This window comes from Triturus cristatus, chromosome 5_2, assembly GCF_964204655.1.
Source record: "Triturus cristatus chromosome 5_2, aTriCri1.1, whole genome shotgun sequence".
In the NCBI taxonomy this organism is placed as follows: domain Eukaryota; kingdom Metazoa; phylum Chordata; class Amphibia; order Caudata; family Salamandridae; genus Triturus; species Triturus cristatus.
The window spans coordinates 501,417,005-501,435,192 of record NC_140588.1 but is presented as its reverse complement, the minus strand read 5'-3'; the positions used below and the strand labels follow the sequence as shown (position 1 = coordinate 501,435,192).

General features: G+C 41.0%; 1 protein-coding gene across 2 annotated transcripts in view; it reads left to right on the top strand.

Annotated features, from left to right (window-relative positions):
• Positions 1–1,123: 1,123 nt before the first annotated feature.
• LOC146823212 (uncharacterized) overlaps positions 1,124–18,188 on the top strand; it is a 216,136-nt gene continuing 199,071 nt past the window's right edge. Inside the window, exon 1 of one of the 2 annotated variants that reach the window (XM_085607500.1) lies at positions 1,124–1,254. The gene's annotated coding sequence lies outside the window, so the exon portion shown is untranslated. Of the gene's footprint in view, positions 1,255–1,350; positions 1,472–18,188 lie in introns of those variants that run through there. The other variant, XM_085607503.1, reaches the window with a different exon arrangement.

Genomic DNA, 18,188 nt, shown 5'->3' with positions numbered 1-18,188 from the left:
CACCCGCGAAGCGGGTGCGCCGAGTGGTGGTTGGGCGCCGAGTGGGAGACAGGTAAGCTCCTCCGTTCAGGTCCTCTGTGCAAAACTGGCAAGATGTCCCGCCTATCAAAACCTTACTATGAGGAAGGCTTCCTTTCTGAAATTCAGATCAGATATTATATTAGACTTTTAGCAGTGCCAGTTGAAGATGTGGGTGGAGCTAATAGAGTAGGTGGATGGAGCCAGTGGGAGTGGGTGGAGCCAGAAAAAGTGGGTGTGGCCTCCGACAAACATTTGAGCACCTGCACTTCATATTTTACAAATTAAGCCCTGGATGGTAATATGGACATGTAGGTATGAATGCACATTTGGTGTATGGGGATGTTTTGCTTTGCGTGCTGTAAGGGGAAGGCTCTGTCTGCAAATGCGCGGTTGTGTGACACTTCTGTCAAAAGTTCACTACTTCGGCGCCTGTTCGGGAGCATAAAGCACATTAAAAAGGTAACTAAAATAATGCAATCAATAGCAATGTATGCACACAAAATATTGTGTTTCTCTGTGCATGCACAGCACAAAAACAAAACCCAATGGTTTCTGCACTGCAGGTTTGTCATGATTGGTGGAGGGGGTGGGGGGTAAAGACCAAATGAGTCATAGTAAAACAGGAAATGAGCCCCTGGCTGCTGTTTGCATTATAAAATACTGCTTGCATTATAAAACACAGCACTATTCAGGGTTCAGTGTGTCCCTGGTGCCACTGCACCTGCAGCACAAGTAAAAGCTAGGCCCCTGGACCGGATCCGTCTACGGTTTGTTTCCAAGCCTTTACAAAAGCATCTCTTGAAACAGGAGGTCCCGAGTTCGCTTTCTACCTAGAACAAACCTTGGGCGCTCGGTTGTCTGTTCAAGCTGGTCACTGGAGAACAATCACTTGTGGGTAATGTAGTGCTCAGCTCAGTAATAAACCTAGAGGACTTGCACATCCCAGCATGCAACATGATGGAAATGTGTACTAGGACTAGTCGGAGAGAACAATTGACGTATTTACGCAATAGGGAATTCCTCGGTGATCAGGCTGTTTGTAAATACTACAGGTCTGTTTATTTGTTGAGAAAGAAATCTTACCCAGTGCCGCCTTCCTTTCCGCATCCCCCGCCCCTTCCCCTTATATTTCTAGCCCCGCCTCTCGTTTACCTCCGTTTTGATTGACAACTTATAAATGCGCTGCAGCAGGCAGGCGGGGTTGGAAAGTTGTAGTTGTGCTCCTGATACAAGGTGAGAGAGTTTACGTGAGATCTTAATTCAGAGCTAAGTAGGTTTGTACGTTCCGAAATAGAGAGAGCCTGTTCTGGTCTTCAAGGGCTTCCAGTCGGGCTCCAGCATAATTGACGTGTTTCACCTTCACAGTTGGAAGTGACGGGGAAGAGATGCGTTTTCAATGAGTGGAAGGGCTTTTCATGGTTGTTTAAAATAATAATGCTCTCTAATAAGGGTAAGGGTTTCTAATGAATTATGGTCCTATATCCGTTTGCCCTGCTTCCCCGTATGTATCCTTACATTCTTAAACACCTTTCCGAGTTCTTTCAAGTGAGCTGGCAGCACGGGTTTAAAAGGTCTCTCCCTTTATCTTTCAGGGCGGGGGGGGGGGCTCTTCACCGCAGATTTAACGAGCAGCGTGCCCACGTTAATGCTGGGGCTCGAGCCTTACAAGCCTTACAAGCTACCGTAATCTAGAAACGGAAATTATTAGGCCTAATAGTTTGTAACTATCGCGCCAACATTAGGTCCTTCTCGGCCGCGTTACCAAACTGTGTACTTTAAAAATATTTTTGCAAAATAGTTAACCAGTCTGGACTTTTATACCAATCGAGAAAGGCGTTTCAAGCAGATAAGGCCAGTCGACAGAGTTAAACTGCACGTTGTCTCAAAACTCTTTACTAGCTGAAATGTTTATAGGTGGCAATGAGATGCTTGACGGGAATGTTGTGTTGCTGCAGGGCTAGACAATGGCGCAGTCAGATTTAACAGTGTGTAGGTTTGTTTATAATTCATAGGAAAGGATTTGTACCATGTCGGATGCAGCAGAATTACCCCGGTAGCGTACCTCTCAACGTCAAGCTTTAAAGCACACCAATCGTATGTGCTTCATATTAAAATACCATTTATTTAATAAAACTTCCCTAGAAACAAACTCCGCCTTTGAACTAGAGAGAACAGGGCATTATTAATAAGAAACGCACGAAGAACGCGTCCAGAAGCAACTTTTTCGTTTCTATTATTCTTATTTTTGGCCATTAACGCTAAACTGTTCGAGGCTTGACATTCTGTTCCCGTGGAAAACGGACTCCCTGCTGCAAAGCACGTGTGCCATGCGTATCAAATAACGGTATTTTATGCGCGTAGCTTGGCGGGTTGCTGCTTTCGTCAGATTCTATTGTTACTGTGCAGTTCATGAGTTACACTCTTAATGTAGCACAATGAGCTATGATCTGCCATCAGAGCTGCATGGTGCAAGTTAGGAAGTTGTCTTTTCCCAGTCTTTCATTATCCTGCAGTTGCAAAAAAAGGTTTGTTGGGAAATAAATACATCCTTATTATTGAAGGCAACCCTAACCACGATGTTATGTTCAGAATCATGAATGTGTGCTTCTCCAGACAAAGCACTTAAGTGCCTACCAGTAAGGATGCCATGTGAATCCTACATCTTGTAGTCCCGTTTGCCTTATGTAACATTTTTTTATGCACTAATTTTAACATGTATAATTAACTGTGTGTTATGTAAACTGCTGACACCCTACGCTGGTATGAGAGATATTAAACCAAATAAAATATGAGAGATAGGGTCTATACTCTATAGAGCAACGAGGCACTGTTGGAAGGTGATAGTTGGGGAATCATTGAACCTTGCCGCTTCGTGCTTTCACGAACAAATGGTCAAAGCCTCCCCCCTGGCGTGTCCTGCATGTAATTGCACCGACGAGAAGGACATTCATGTTTTCTTCTTTAGTGCAGGGATTGCGCGACGGCTGGTTCCGCTTTGCAGGAACCTGGGGTTTAGGCAGTTTGCGGAGACATCTAGACTACTGCGAACGGACTCCCATCCACTCATAGTTTTTGTAGTTTTCCGTTTCCTGAACTCTATGTGGCACCATCGGAGGTCTTTGCCAAACTCAGATTTGTAATTTAAAAAAAAAAAAATTTGTATAGATATTCTGTTACTTTTGTTTTAATTTTCCCAAAATTTATTTTCAACCGTTTCCAACTTCATATATTGTAAATTTTGAAATTATTTAACCATTGAAGCTGCTAATCTGATAGGGGGAATCTGCGTTTCCTGAGTAGCAACATCCGTAAACCCACACATCTTTGGATTTTAATAGTTTTTAACGGATCTTTGCTTTTATTGTATGCCTGTATATTGGCTGTTTTATGTATTACCTGTATTCACTTTTTAAGGTCTTACAGAACGAAATAAAGTTTGTTGGAATAGATTCATTGAATAGCCCCAACAAAGATTGTCACATCCTGGAGCACAATAAGGTCATAATTTACTATGCATAAAAAGCGAATACAATTGAATGTATAATGACAAATGTGTTGTAGAATGAATGCACGATTTCCCCGAAATTTTCTAGGGGGGGGTTCCCCGAAACCCCCTTTGTATGGTCAGGCTTACTCGGTATACACCGTACGGGGGGCTGGCCTGACAAAATTTGCCAGGGCTGCTTTGTGTTCAGTCTGGCCCTGCTTTGTGCCTGGGTTTTGACTGCAGTCAGATTTTTACACTGCTCACAATCTAGCTCGTGAACTTGGTGTCGGGGCCCCTTTAAACTATCTTAGATCCTCTTTTGCGCCTGAACAATTTTTGGTTTTATAATACCAAACAAAATATATTGAATTACCTTGGTTTACTTTTTTCAAAGCTATACATTTGTAATCCACCGCTGGGTCATTTTAGCATTTTATACTCTGCTTTGCAAGTGACTTGATGAAAGCAGACTTTGCAGTAAAAACAAGGCTAGAAGTATTCTACATCAATAAGGCAGGGAGTAGCACCAGCCTCCCCAGGCAATCTGCTTCCTGAGATCTCACACACGCTTTCATTGGTGATATGAAACTTCCACTATGTGTAGGAACCTGTTCACCAACAAAAGCGGAAATCCAACCAATAAGTCTGGCACCAGATGTGGAGTAAGTCAGAGTAATTAAATCTAAATAGGGAATGTTTTGCTTGTGCCACAAGGCACTGTTACTGGCACTGTGAAGCTTGTATGGAATATCAGACTATTCCATTCACCAAGCTTGGTAAGTGCCCCAAACCAAGACAAGGCTGGTTAGGAGCAACCAATAAATGAGCTACAAAAGTGTCCTAGGCATATTAAAAAATAACTCAGCTTTTGGATATTGTTGATTTTCATGAGCTAATCTGGACAAATGTCAGTTTGCAATCATTTACATCAGGAGTCATTACTTCTGTTTTTACATCACTGGTACCTTTTCATTGCATGCCTTTACACCTACTGTCCTTTACTTTGTAGGTAAGTTGTACTTTTTTCCATATTAGTACATAACGTTTATTTAACTTTAAATGTATCCACCATACATATATTTTATAGGTAGATATCTGAATTAATGTCATTAGATTAAGATATTAATGTATGTCTGTATACCACCGATATAGAATTACTTAAATCTTATTTATTTTGTAATTTAATTATTCAATTTAACTTTAAAACACAAACTATTTTAAATGTTTATTCAATTGAAAAAAATAGTACATATATGTTATAACCTCATTGTTCATTCCTGAGCCCTAACAAAAATACACACTACCATTCCAGAAACACTAAAAAATCAAAACCTTTGTCTGTTTTGAGTGTATATCAATGTGTATAGTATCTGTTTGGGTGTATGTGTATATTGATCGACATATTCACTCACTCACTGAAAGAAAACTAAGATTACAGGGACCTTATAGTTAGGCTCACATTTGACTCGTACAACAATATTTAACTTCAGCCATTATAGTTACCTGAGCTAACTATTATTTACACCCAGCAAGGCACTGCTTATGACCTCACGTTACATCATGCATGACATGGTCAGTGTCTTCACTGATGACATCCTCCAGGGAGTGTAGCTATTTGATAAACATTTGAGACCTAAAAAGATGTATACTAAGCTACTGCAGAATTTAAATTGCTATTTCTTCTACTAAGTGATACACTTTGTAACATATGTGATCTGAGTGGTTGTGACTGCTTGTATCCGTGTGAGAGTAGCTGTATGGGTGTGTGTGGCTTTGCAAGTGGTTGTATGGGCTGGGCTGGGAGTGGGTATCTGACTAGCTCTGTGGATGATGTCATGAGTAATGTCACTGACCATGTCATGAGTGATGTCACTGACCATGTCATAAGCAGTGCATTGCATGTGCATAAGAAATAGTTAGCTCAGTTAACTAGAACGGCTGAATTTCAATTATTTTTTTGTACAAGTGAAATCTGAGCCGAACTACAACGTCCCTGTAACCTGTTTCCCCCCCCCCCCCCCCCCGTGAATTTCTTTTTTTAAAATCTTTTTTGTTTTCGAATTGTAACCATTGTGTGTGGGTCTGTATGTGGGGATGCACCAGTGTCTGAGTGGTGCTATGTATTTTGTTTTCGAATTGTAACCATTGTGTGTGGGTCTGTATGTGGGGATGCACCAGTGTCTGTGAGTGGTGCTATGTATTTTGGGCATTTTCATACTTGGGGTATTTTAAAAAGGAGCGCTATGGACTCTGCTCTCACCAGGAGATGACAAGAAATAAACAGTTTGTGACAGTCATTACAGATAAGATAGCACGCCAGTAGATCAACAATGCATTCACCTCCATTAACTATTTTATATTTTTCAATATAAAATGCAAGAGTAAACACACTTGCTTAGCCTTTGTGAGGCCCAGGAAGTTAGGAATTGTTTGTGCTCTACTGAAGTGGAGCTTGAACTGGGGCACCTGCTACTTTTATATTTGTACGTGGTACCTGTTGAAGTTTAATTTTTTGACTCCTCCCCCTCAAACCCCACCCCTCCTTCTTGGCCCCCGCTTGACATATCACCCTGAAACTTTCAATGCACAATAAGACTTGCAGCACCCTTTTTATTTGTAAAATTTTGTGACGATTCATTGGATGGTGCAAAAGATATTAAAAAAAAAAAAAAGTCAAACGCTTTTCCTGTGGAAACTACCTACCTACTGGCAACTGCCAGTAGTATATGTGTTAACAAAATGTTAGTGACATTAACTTTTTGACCTAAAACAAAACACAGAACTTGCCAGTCTGCAGACCTAACTATAAATTGTGCCCCTACCATGCACTGCTTATGACCTCACATATTCCATCACTCATGACATGTTCTGATGCATCACTGATGGCATCCAGTGAGTGTTAGTTTGTTTTATAGTTCACATCATGGCGAGTATATACCATATTATCTTTGTCTAATTTTGTATAAGCTCTGTCCAGTTAACAGATGTAATTGTTTGCAAAACTCATGTGCTCCTAATGCATCATACGAGTGTAGAAGCTTTTAACATGTTATGAATCTTTGCAGTTAAGAATAACTTTGTGTAGAGGTGAGTTAACAAATTCTGTTCAGCATGTTCCACACAGGTTTACTTACTACATACTAAGTATTGTAAGCAGCCTTGAGTTATTAATCTGAATTGTCACAGTATGACAATTTCTTCATATTATGAACTGTGCGCACCAGATACAGACCTCTGTACATAGCTCATCTTCTCATTTTGCTTCAGACTATCTAAAGTTTTCACCACAGTATGAAGGCTGCAGGTAGTATAATTTTTAGTACTTTCAGACGTTGCTTATTTTAATGACTTTTTTTTGGCAAGTATTGCATACTGTACACTGTTCTTAGATATTTTGAATACGCTGTGATGTATTTGTCTTAAGTTTTACTGCCAGTAAATAGTGTGGTACAGCATAAACTCTCTCCATACAGTAAACTCTGTTTACGGTACCCACTTTTCTACTTGTATCAACTTCATTTCTCAGTGTAGGTTTGGTGACTGAGTGGTTTGATATAGATGAAAGCTGTCTATATTTAATTTTGGGACAGACATTGAGTAACGTGAGTAACTTAGTTTTCTCTGAACAGTTGTATACATATTGAACACCATGTTCAATAAGCTCATATATATGTGGTTGATTAGTTAATGTTAACTAGGCTACCCATGAAGTGTGTGGTATAGGGTCAGTGTTGTACATTGAAGCTGTATCTGTGATGGCCTTAATAATGCTTCATATTATTTTGAGCTGTTTTGTACTTCACTTTCAGACCTCTAATACCATACTGGTTTATAGAGTAATGTTTGCAAAAGAAGCTTGGAAGTTGTCATGATCAATGTCATAAGTAGTGCATGGCTGGGGTGCAAGTTCTAGTTAGTGCTGCTAACTATATCTGGTGACATTTTGTTGGTTGTTCAAAACATTAATGTTGTCACTGACTAATTCACACAACTATAACGTTTGCTTAAGCTATGTTTTTTTCAATGTATTTCTGGTTTTTTTGCTTTAAAAAAAAAGTAAATTCTTTAGTGTATATATGGTAGAATATCAATATGCAGATATTTGAAAAGGACATGGCTTTGTATTGTAACATAACTGGTGTGCACAGTAGGGTGTGAGGAAGTACTGGCCTCTTTTGAGATCTCTCAGATGACAGGTGTGCCTAGTAGGGTGTGTGGTTAGAGCCACAACTATTCCCAAGCTAATGGGCATAAATAGTAGACGCTGATAAACACCATCTCCACTAAAACTCCTTCCTCAAGTAACCAGAATGTAGACCAGGGTATTTAAAGATAACCTACTCCTTTCTACTTTTCACAATTCTGTGAGTCTTGCAAGATCATAACACTTTTTGAAAATAAGAATTAATGATTTACTCATCGCAGTACTTGTATCTTACACATTTCCTCTCAAAACCAAAGACCACAATATGCATTCCTACTAACAGTGTAAATTGAGAACTCTACTCCTTTTTACTAATCGCGATCCTGCAAAAGTCCTGCAAGATCGTAAACATTCGTTAATCAATATGCCTTCATTATCTTCAGAGTAGTGTATCCCCCTAGACGACACCTCTCTAAATCTAGTGAGACAGCATGCCCTTCATTTCCACAACACCTCCAATTTTTCACAGCAAAATTTAATGGCAGGCATTTCATTTTTAACATTCCAACAGCCAGCCAATCAGAGCACTTGCGGAAGCCTCACTCCCAAGAGGGCACGCAGGAAAAACTGGCCTCTCGGCCAGTCGCAGGCCTCAATTTTAGATTTTGTGCTGTTGCAAGAGGCTCATGGGACTATCGAACCAAACTGCCAAAATAGACCATTATTTGTTTAAGCTTAGTGTCTTTAACTACTGAATGGATTACGCCAAATCACAAAAAAGCACTGTCTGTATACCAAGATGTAGCTTCCTGCCAAATTTGGCATAATTCAGTTTTTGAGGAATCACTTAAAGTATTCTATGGAAAATTCATGGGATTTTGTTTTGGGACCCCCCTTTTTTATTTTTCTCTCAGCCCCCGCTTGACGGATCACACCAAACTTTCCATGCAAAAAAAGCACTTTTTGGAAAGTGTTGAACGGTGCCAACGTTAATAGCAACACCAAATTTTTTTTTTTTTTTTTTAATTTTTTAACTTTATTGGTCAGTCACAACATACAAAGAAGAAAAAAGGAAGGAAACATACAAATCATATTCATATACTACCAACAAATTTAAAAGAGAAAACAAAAACACCAAAACACCAAGCATTTTCTATACCTTGGAATACTGTTGCGTTGGATAAATAAATACAGATGGATACTTTTAAATCTATCATATTAGTATACCAAATCATGACCAAACCCAAGTTTTTCAGCAAGGATGACTACATATATTTTTAGTCCCACTCGAGGCAGGCCCAAAGCCGTCCAAATTTGACTAAAGAACGTGGACCCCTTGCTTTTGACAAAGCCAACTCCATTTCATAAACCCCCCTCAACAGTAACCAGAATTCATTAATAGTAGGGCTAGACTTTTCTATCCATACACGAGCAATGGTCAGGCGAGCACAGGCCATAAAAATTAACACAAAGGAATTTGTGACATTACCAGTATCCACTAGTAACCCCAATAGGATTTCTTTTTCTGATAGAACCGTAGTTTTACCCGTTAATTTACTCAGTTCATAGGCTATCTTACACTAAAAGTCAACAAGCATGGGGCAAGTAATAAACATATGCAGCAGATCTGCAGCAAATTCGTTACATTTAGGGCAGTGAGATTTAATAGTATTATTTGAGACAGACCATTTGGAAATCACTTTTGGGGTATAATATAACATAAATAAGATACGATGTTGTTGCAGTTTTAGATTGATTGAGGTGACAGAAGAACTGATTCTAACAAGTGAGTCTGATGCTTCTTCCGGGGTCGCCTTTATACTGAACAGAGTATTTAATTTAGCTGTAACCTGAGGCAAATCCTCATCAGATTCTTCCATAAAACTGGCATAAGCTCTCCCTATCAGACCACGGGTACTGCTCTTAAAGATAATGCGTAGAACTTCTGTAGTAGAGGGGAGAGCCAATAGACCTTTGCCTTGCATAAAAAAGTTCCTAATTTGTAAATATTTAAAAAAAGAATTGTGCGTAAGCCCAAATACCGTTGATAAGGACTGAAATGACTTGAAGCCATTTTCGTCATAGAGCTGTCCCAGAGTTGTAATTCCCTGTTGCCATAATTGTGTGACAGTCTGAGAATATATCGGGAAATTTAGGATTACCCCAAAGATAAGTAAATTCGTGTAAATCTGAAAGATTAAACTTTCTGCATATGTCTCGCCAAATATAGTGAATATGACGAATAGTCTTAAATCGAACTCTCTTAAAATAATTGGGGTTAGACATATACTGAAGCAGGAATCCAGTATTGGAACCAGATGCCAACTGGTACGCTAACCAAGGCTTCCTCACCTCGGGTCCTTTAGTTAAAGACTGGATTCGACTAATGAAGGCAGCCCACCCATAAGTATCCCGTTAATCAATGTTAATAAAATTGGGGCCAGAAGATCTCTAAATGTGTTATAAAATTCAAGTGGAAGCGCATCTTCCCCAACTGCTTTACCTGTGGGTAACGCCCCAATTGCAGAAATAAGCTCGGCCAAGTCAGCATTTCTCTCTAAGCTCGAGACCTGAGACGGGTCCAGTGCGGGCAGACCACTCGTATGTATGTAGTAGCTAACTGTCTATTGGGACACGTTGTTTCTCTATACAATTCCGTATAAAATAGGCAGAATTGTTCCACAATCTCCTGCGGTTTTGAAAAAGTGTTACCATTCAGCCCAATAACTTTTTTTATGTAAATCTTAGCTTTTTGATCCGCTAACTGCTGGGCCAGCACTTGTCCTATCTGCTCGCCATACTCATATTGGTGCGTTTTAAACTTAATGAACTCAGTTCCTGCTTTATCTTTGAGTCTTCTACCCAGCTTTGCTCGCAGATCTATTACCTGTAAGTATATTCGATGTTCCTCAGCATCATTTAGTATAATAGAATGTGCATGCTGTTGTTCTAACTCCATATACTTCCTGTAATCTCTGTCCATTAGATTAAATTGAAACCGATTTTGTTTAATTATATATTGTAATGTAATCCCCCTTACATATGCCTTCAGGCAGTCCCAGACATTCGCCAAAGATGTAGAGTGTAGGTTGTTGACAAGAAATTCCTTGAGGGCTTCTTGCATAAATGTTATGTATTCTGAATTATTCAACAAGTGCTTTGGAAATGTAAAATCTCTAGTTTTAACAGCCTCGTCGTGATCTAAAGTTAACGTCAACATTATAGGATTATGATCCGAGGTTATCTTGGGGCAGACCACCATGCTAGAGTTTACCAACATATTATATTTTATGAACATCATATCTATCCGTGAGTAATGTTTATGCGGATGTGAGAAATAGGTAAAACCTGGCTGGGTGGGATAGAGCACTCTCCAAGCATCCTCCAAATGGTGTAAGTAGAGCAAATCTTTAATTGCTAACCTCACGTGGCTCATTCTGCCCCTAGATCTAGTATTTGTAGTGTCAATTTTTTTTATCCATAATGCAATTTAAGTCACGCATCACTACCAGATCCCCAGACCAATCTAACAATTCTGAGCTAAGAAAAGTGAAAATGTCAGAGGAATCATTATTCGGACCATAAATTGTACAAATTATTATTTTACGGTTAGAGAAAGATATCTGAGCTATCGCCAATCTCCCATTCGGATCAGCCAGAGTCCGTAAGATTTTAAACAGATCGCTTTGCTTTCAAAATCGCTACCCCGCGGATAGACACCCCCTGTGTGGTACAGATAATTAGATCATAACCCAGTTGTTTAAGGTATTTTCTATCTTTATAGGCCGTATGTGTTTCGACGAGGCCAATTATATCTGGTTTAAACACCTTCAATTCTTCCGAGACCAGTCTTCTTTTATTGGCTTGGTTTAGTCCACATACATTCCAACTCATAATTTTAATTTTACTACTTAACATATATAAAAGAGATGATTTTTTTCCCCATCTTAGTTTCACCATTATTAATTCCATCTGTAACCAAAATAACATGGTAAGTTTTCAACCAAAATTTTTTTGTTTTACTTAGTGTGCTGTGACCATTTAATCCCCCCCTCACCCTACCCAACCTTAAGACTCTTGCCCCCCCACCCAGAAACACCTCCCACCCAGTATCCATAGAAAGGAATCAACCCCTATACTAAGCTGTCCTAGTGACAGCAAAAAGAGATCACCCAAAGCCCCATTCCCAACCTAGGGCCGCCCACCAACCCCCCAACCTCGCAAGTGGATAATATCCCGAATAGAAGAAATGACCCTAAGACCCTATGTAGAGTTAATGAGAAAATGCAGACATCATTAAAGAGTTATTCAGACTTTTGATGTAGTTTGCCAGTTATGAAGAGCCTTCTTTGCATCCTGTTCTGTGAAGAAAAAATGGGTTTGACCATTTTTAATGACTTTCAAGCGAGCGTGCTCCTGTAATATGACCTGAGAGCAGATGACTTTTAGAGGGTCCATAAGTTGCCGCAGTAACCAGCGCCTATCCATAGTGGGTTTAGCGAGATCAGAACGGACAAATATGGAGAGAGCCCACTTTGACTGGAGCTGTAGGACGTGCCTTAAAGAAGATGGCCTGACGTAACAAAAAATTACCAAAAAGGGCCTTGCAAAATTTCTTTTAGATTGAGCGTCCTTTGAAAGAAAGAGTGGCAACCTCTGTGCTCTTTGAACTTGGGTGTCCATGTCCCAATCCTCTAAATCCGGGAAAGCTTTTTGTAGGAGGCCAACGATAAATGCTCGTGGATCGGTCCCTTCACTACCTTCCGGGATCCCAAAGATCCTCAAATTCGTGCGCCGCTGGCGATTCTCGATCTTCAAGTTTTAATTGGACACTAGTCAGATGCGACTCGTGTATGCCAACCTGCTTCATAGTGAGTGTGCTTCCCTCCTCTACTGCCACCACCTTATCTTGAAGGTCAGAAACCTCTACGAATAAGTGAGATACCTTACTGGTGACCTCGGCTAGTGTCTTTTTAATTTCAGAACAGTCTGCCCTAGCTTGTTGGTAATATTGCTGAGCTTCGAGCCTCTGGATTTTAAGCGCTTGCATAATCCCAGATAAGGAAGGCTCTTCATCGCGAGCGTTATCCTGGGAAGATTCTGCAAACTATTTCTCCCCCCATTGAGCCCTACGGCGCCTAAAGCTGAAATGTCTTTAGAAGGAGGAACAGGAGTCGGGATTTGTTCATTGGCGACAGATGAGGCTTAATCTTCAATTCCCCCTGTCTGTATTGTAGTCTGCGAGCTGTCCTGGGGACTGTCCACTATTGCCGCCGTATCAGAGGGTGGACCATCCGAATCCGTAAGAGACATACTCTTCAAAGTGTCAGGAGGGAGACCGACCTGTACGACTTGATCACTTAAAGATTCGGTTGTGACGGGAGTAAGGGCAGGGGTTCCTGAGTTAGATAGTCTGGATACAATTGTTCTTACATCCCCCTTTGTAGATACCCATTTCCGAAGGGGGCTAAGCTCCAGACTTGATTTTGTATTGCTGACTCCCCCTTTCAACCGTTCCAGTGTCTCAGATAAGTGAACCTTGTTGGTAGCCCCAGTTATACCCCCTCGTCCTCTGCCACCTTTCCCAATCCTGCCTTGTTTATGCATTTTTCCTTTCGGAGTTCTCCAGCTCTCAACAGAACAATTAGTAATACCACAGCATGACTCTACTGTATCCAGCTGTTGATTTAAATCAAAGGACGTTGTACCCGACTGGCGGGTGGAAGGCTTTTCAACTGTATCCTTTCCAATAGTGACATCCCCAACTGTGGCCCCACTAGCTAAAGGGTCCAAACACTCAGTAGAATAATCCGAACCAAGATCTAATTGCGGCTGGATAGAAAAAACACTAGTTTGTGCTAATGAGGGGGAGGTAGATATGACCCCACTGACTGCCTTAAGAAGAGAAGTCTCGGTTTCTTTTTGAATGGGATTTCGGACTTCATTATGCGTCTCGTTATGTTGAGTTTGTAGAATCAGATCTGCTGGAGTAGAAGTTTCCTTAGAGGAAACGGTATCCTTAATATATCCATTAGCAGGAACCAAAGAGGAGTTAGGTAATTTTACTGGTTCCACTATTTCGCCCCAGCCCTCATTAACAGCAGCATTGAGCACGTCAGCCATCTGATCCGTTGGGGTCACCGAATCCGACCCACAGGAGCGTAGCAGTGCTGAAACTTTGCCGGACTGGAGCAGTTTTAACATGGGCTTCCCCAGCTGGGGATTAAAGTTTACACCCTCCCTTTGTGCCCCATTGATGGCACAAACAGTTTCATGTACTCCCCCAGGACCTAAATGAACTGACCTGGGCGTCTCCGCTCCATCTGCAGGGTTGGGTCTAGCAGCTGCTGTCTTCGCCGGGGCCAGCGCCCGTCCGCGGCGGGTCATGCGTGAGGGCGCCACTGCTTTCCACTGCCAGTAGCCGGCACCTGAGCTACGAAACGAGCTTTTCCAGAAGCCCTTCAATTTCGAGCACACCTCTGCTTGAGGAAACAAAGGGACGTCGGAGAGAAAATGCCAAGAGGGCTGCTCGCGGCGATCCGGGCGCAAACCAGTTCACAGCGCGAATCCCAGATACCGCACAGCTGGTCTCAGTCAGCCGGCACATCGGTCCGCGGGAGCGGAGTATGAAGAAAACAGAAGTGTAGCTGCAGAGTGCCTCAGCGAAGAAAGATGTCTCTTCCCAAATAGTTATCCATTATTCTTCATAAAAACTCAATAGAGTACGCGTTCAGAAAGCGGAGGCAAACGGGAGTTGTTGGTGGAGACAGCCATCGGTCAGGATCCGGGCAGGGTGATCTCAGAAGCAGAAGCAAACCGCCATCTTCCTTTCCCGATCCTATGGAAACACTTAACTAATTACCCAGTGGCGACCACCAATGGGTAATATATTTACTCTTGCCTAAAAGTAAGAATATTTACAGAATGGTGTAAAGTAAAAATTCATGATGTACTTACCTCCAATATAATCTTCCAGATGTACTTGCCTGCGAAGTAACCACGCTCAAAGTAATCCCTGAGAGGTAACAGTGCCATACCATTCTGGCCATTGTGCCAATCTTTGCTAGTACTACATTTCGGATCCTAACGTTTGAACTGCAAAAATGTCATTCTTGTGATATTGAATCCCTAACCTATGATTTCTTTATTTCAGTCCTTACTCATCCTAGGTGACAGCTTGAAAGGAAAATCCTTGATAGTCTATTGTGTTTAAGTGAGGAGCTACAACTCTGATTTATTGCAATTGGTGACAAATTGATACAACTGCTTGACTAGAGTGGTGTCTGCTATTGCTGATAACCATAGCATGGTGAGACTCCATCAATACTTGTTGGTGTGCAAATTGTTTTAGTGCAGTGAAATTGTATATCCCATTTGGTGTTTCTCACTGACTAGTCTTGCAAGAGACTCTACGTCCAAGAGCTAGCAAGCAACGGGGCAAGAAGCGACTGTGCCAAGTTCCTCCAAGTATCTGTAATAATTGGACTCTTATCTGAGGTTAATTGTTAAATTAAGCTGGAAAGATTAAACTCTACGAGCATCATGAGCTCTAAACTGTATAAGCCAACTCTTCCACTCCCGATTTTAGTAGCGATCAATCAAGTGACTGCTATTCCACAGACACGAATATTTTATAGCCCTAGGGTTTGATGTGCCCAAATGTAGCAAAATATAATTTAGATTATTACATTCGCCTGGAATCAATGTGCTTGATCTGGTAGTACAAATTGTCTTGTAGTAGCAGCAATCATCTTTCAATGATATGAGCAAGCAATAGCATTCACTGTTTATGAATGAAACGGGGTGCTATGAAGCTCGATTAGTGGGTTGGAGTGATCCTATGAGAAGGGCATACATGCTATTCAATACAGGTTAAATTCAACTGCTCATGAATGGGCCTTCATATCATATGAATAAGATGCAGACAATCACTAGAGGCCGTCTCAGTTACTTTTATGTCTAATAATTTGTGAAGTGTGATCTTTCTTCACCCCATCACCCAATTAAATGAGAACAGTACGTTATGCCGCAACACACACTATCTGGTCTTTTGGTGGCAGCAACATGGGCAAGATACAGCAGCTGTTTTTTGTAAACATTGAATCAACTACGTGCCTCCAAGTATGCCAAGGGGGATGGGACTTTAGCCTTCTTTATTTTCATAAGGGGGCTAATCTGCAATTGTAGTAGTCAACCTTGTTCTAAGCAGAATTGAATAATCTCAAGAGGAAGCCTGTGGGGTGCCAATTAGAGAAGCAATGGATCTGTAAGGCTCGCCATTACACGGTAACATACAAATCCTGTACTACTGTTATTACACTAGCGAATGTTTTTTAGTCCTGAAGTGAAATTAATTTAATCTACACACTACACATTATTGGTAATTTCAGCAGTCAGTTTATTGGTAAGATAAGCAGGAATATGTAAACAGTTGAGAGCAGACCGATATTAAAAGCATATTGGCAGAGGAGAAGTACTTAATTTCTTAAACTTAGTTGAGGTACAAGATGGATTAATTTGTATGCAATAAAACAATGAGTTTGGGATCAAGTGTTGCGCAGCGTGAACCTGTGTACACGGAGATGCAGACAACTGCTGCATTTAGCCTTTGAATGGTTCTCACCTTGTGCTCATCCCTTTACTGATTTCTTGCCTACTCCCCAGCTCATCTGATACTGCATTCTTCATATGACTGCTGTAAAGCGAGGTCTACCTTGTTTGGTGCTTCCATGTTTGTCAGCAGTTCGCTCTGGACTGCTTCTAGCAGTGATGTTCTGGCCACCAATTCTAGACCATCGGTGGTTGGTTAATGCACCTTTCTGATTTGTTCTACCACAACTTTAATAGTATACTCTATAGTCAACCAATGCATCACTCTTCAAACGGCTGACTTAAGGTTCTGCATGTCAATCCCTGTTGGTAAAAATTTTGAGTTCTGTGCATCTACTTCCGGCACTTGCTGCTGTTGAGTGCCACTGGGATCCAGAGAACAAAGTATTTGTAGAAAGGAAGGTGCACCAGAAATGAAGTCTGAGTCATATACTTAAGTCCATTCAGTTATGTTTATTGGTAACAAAAGTGGCCATCACCTGATGGCCACTTTTACTTTTGTTACCAATAAAACGAACTGAATGGACTTAAGTATATGACTCAGACTTCATTTCTGGTGCACCTTCCTTTCCTACAAAGTATACACTATAGTGTTTAGGCCTGTGTTCCTCAAGGATTACTTAACGTAGTTGAGCTTTCTTGATGTATTGGACTGACATAATAAAATTGGGGTACTTTGCCATCTTTAGAACTTTAATATTTGTAGATCTGATTTCTTCCAGTCTACTGGAAGAACAAGGTCTTTTGTTAACAAACTCGGCGTTTATGGAATGGCCTAGAAGGAAAGTATCTATACACCCTTCTGTAGGCAAAGTGCAGTGCAAAGTAGTTCTTCAGCAAAAAGTGCTCTCTGGTTTTGGCTCAAACACAGGCCCCCACATCCCCGCAGTGCGGGGGTGCCCCCAAGCTCCAGGGGGCCCCCCTCACCACTGCATTCCGGCCAGAGAGCTCCTGATAGAGTCCGGAGGGGGCCCCTCCACGTACCTTGCAGGGGGGCCCCCTCAATTATCGTTACGCCACTGACTGTTATACATACTATTTTCTGTAAACATGCACACAAGATCATATTTTTTTTGCTTGCTCAGGTTTGAGAACATTTTGAGGGCATTGCACTCTATGCTCCCCTTTTACAAAATTTTCAGTTTTGTATGTATGGTGACTGCTCACATTGAAACACACCTGACCTATGCAGTCTGGTTGCATATGTTTTTGCTAGCAGGGTGCTCAAGATTAGCCTCAATTCTTCAAATTCCGCCCCAGAGATCTAAGAGAATTGCGCTCACCTTCTGACTGTTGCAATCAAACTAGTGGTCTTGTGGAAGGGTATCCATTTTTCTCTTCTTGGTGCATTTGACAAGCAGTTCTTCCCATGATATATGGGTTACTGTACCCCATGTTGTACAGTATAAGGATATAGCAAGAACACCGAAGAGTTCCATGACCATAAAGAGTAGCTACTTTGAAGTACAAGTTGCTTTATAAGTTCATGGAACTCTGAGGTGACTTGCAATAGTCTTAACTTATGACACAGGGTATTTTATTTCTTAAAGTGCATAGTCGCACATCTCCATTCTCACAAACCCCTTAACTCCATGATGTTTAGCTCTTTCATATGAAAGACTCATGTTTGCAGACATAACCAATATAAAAGTAGCATCTGTAGTACGAAATTTAAATGCACCAGAAACGCAGTTAATTTGTTGCAAAAGAACGGTAACCAGCTTACTGTTAGATTAAAAAAAAAAAGCTGTAGCATCTACAGGGGAACTCAAATATATTTGTACTGCAGTCATAAAAATTATCATAACAACCCACACTACAGTTACAATTACACTATGTTCCTTTTTTTGAACGGATCATCCTTGTTTCTCCACAGTCAGACCTTAAGGAAAGAACAGTTGAAAGCAAAAACTTTCTACTTGCCGG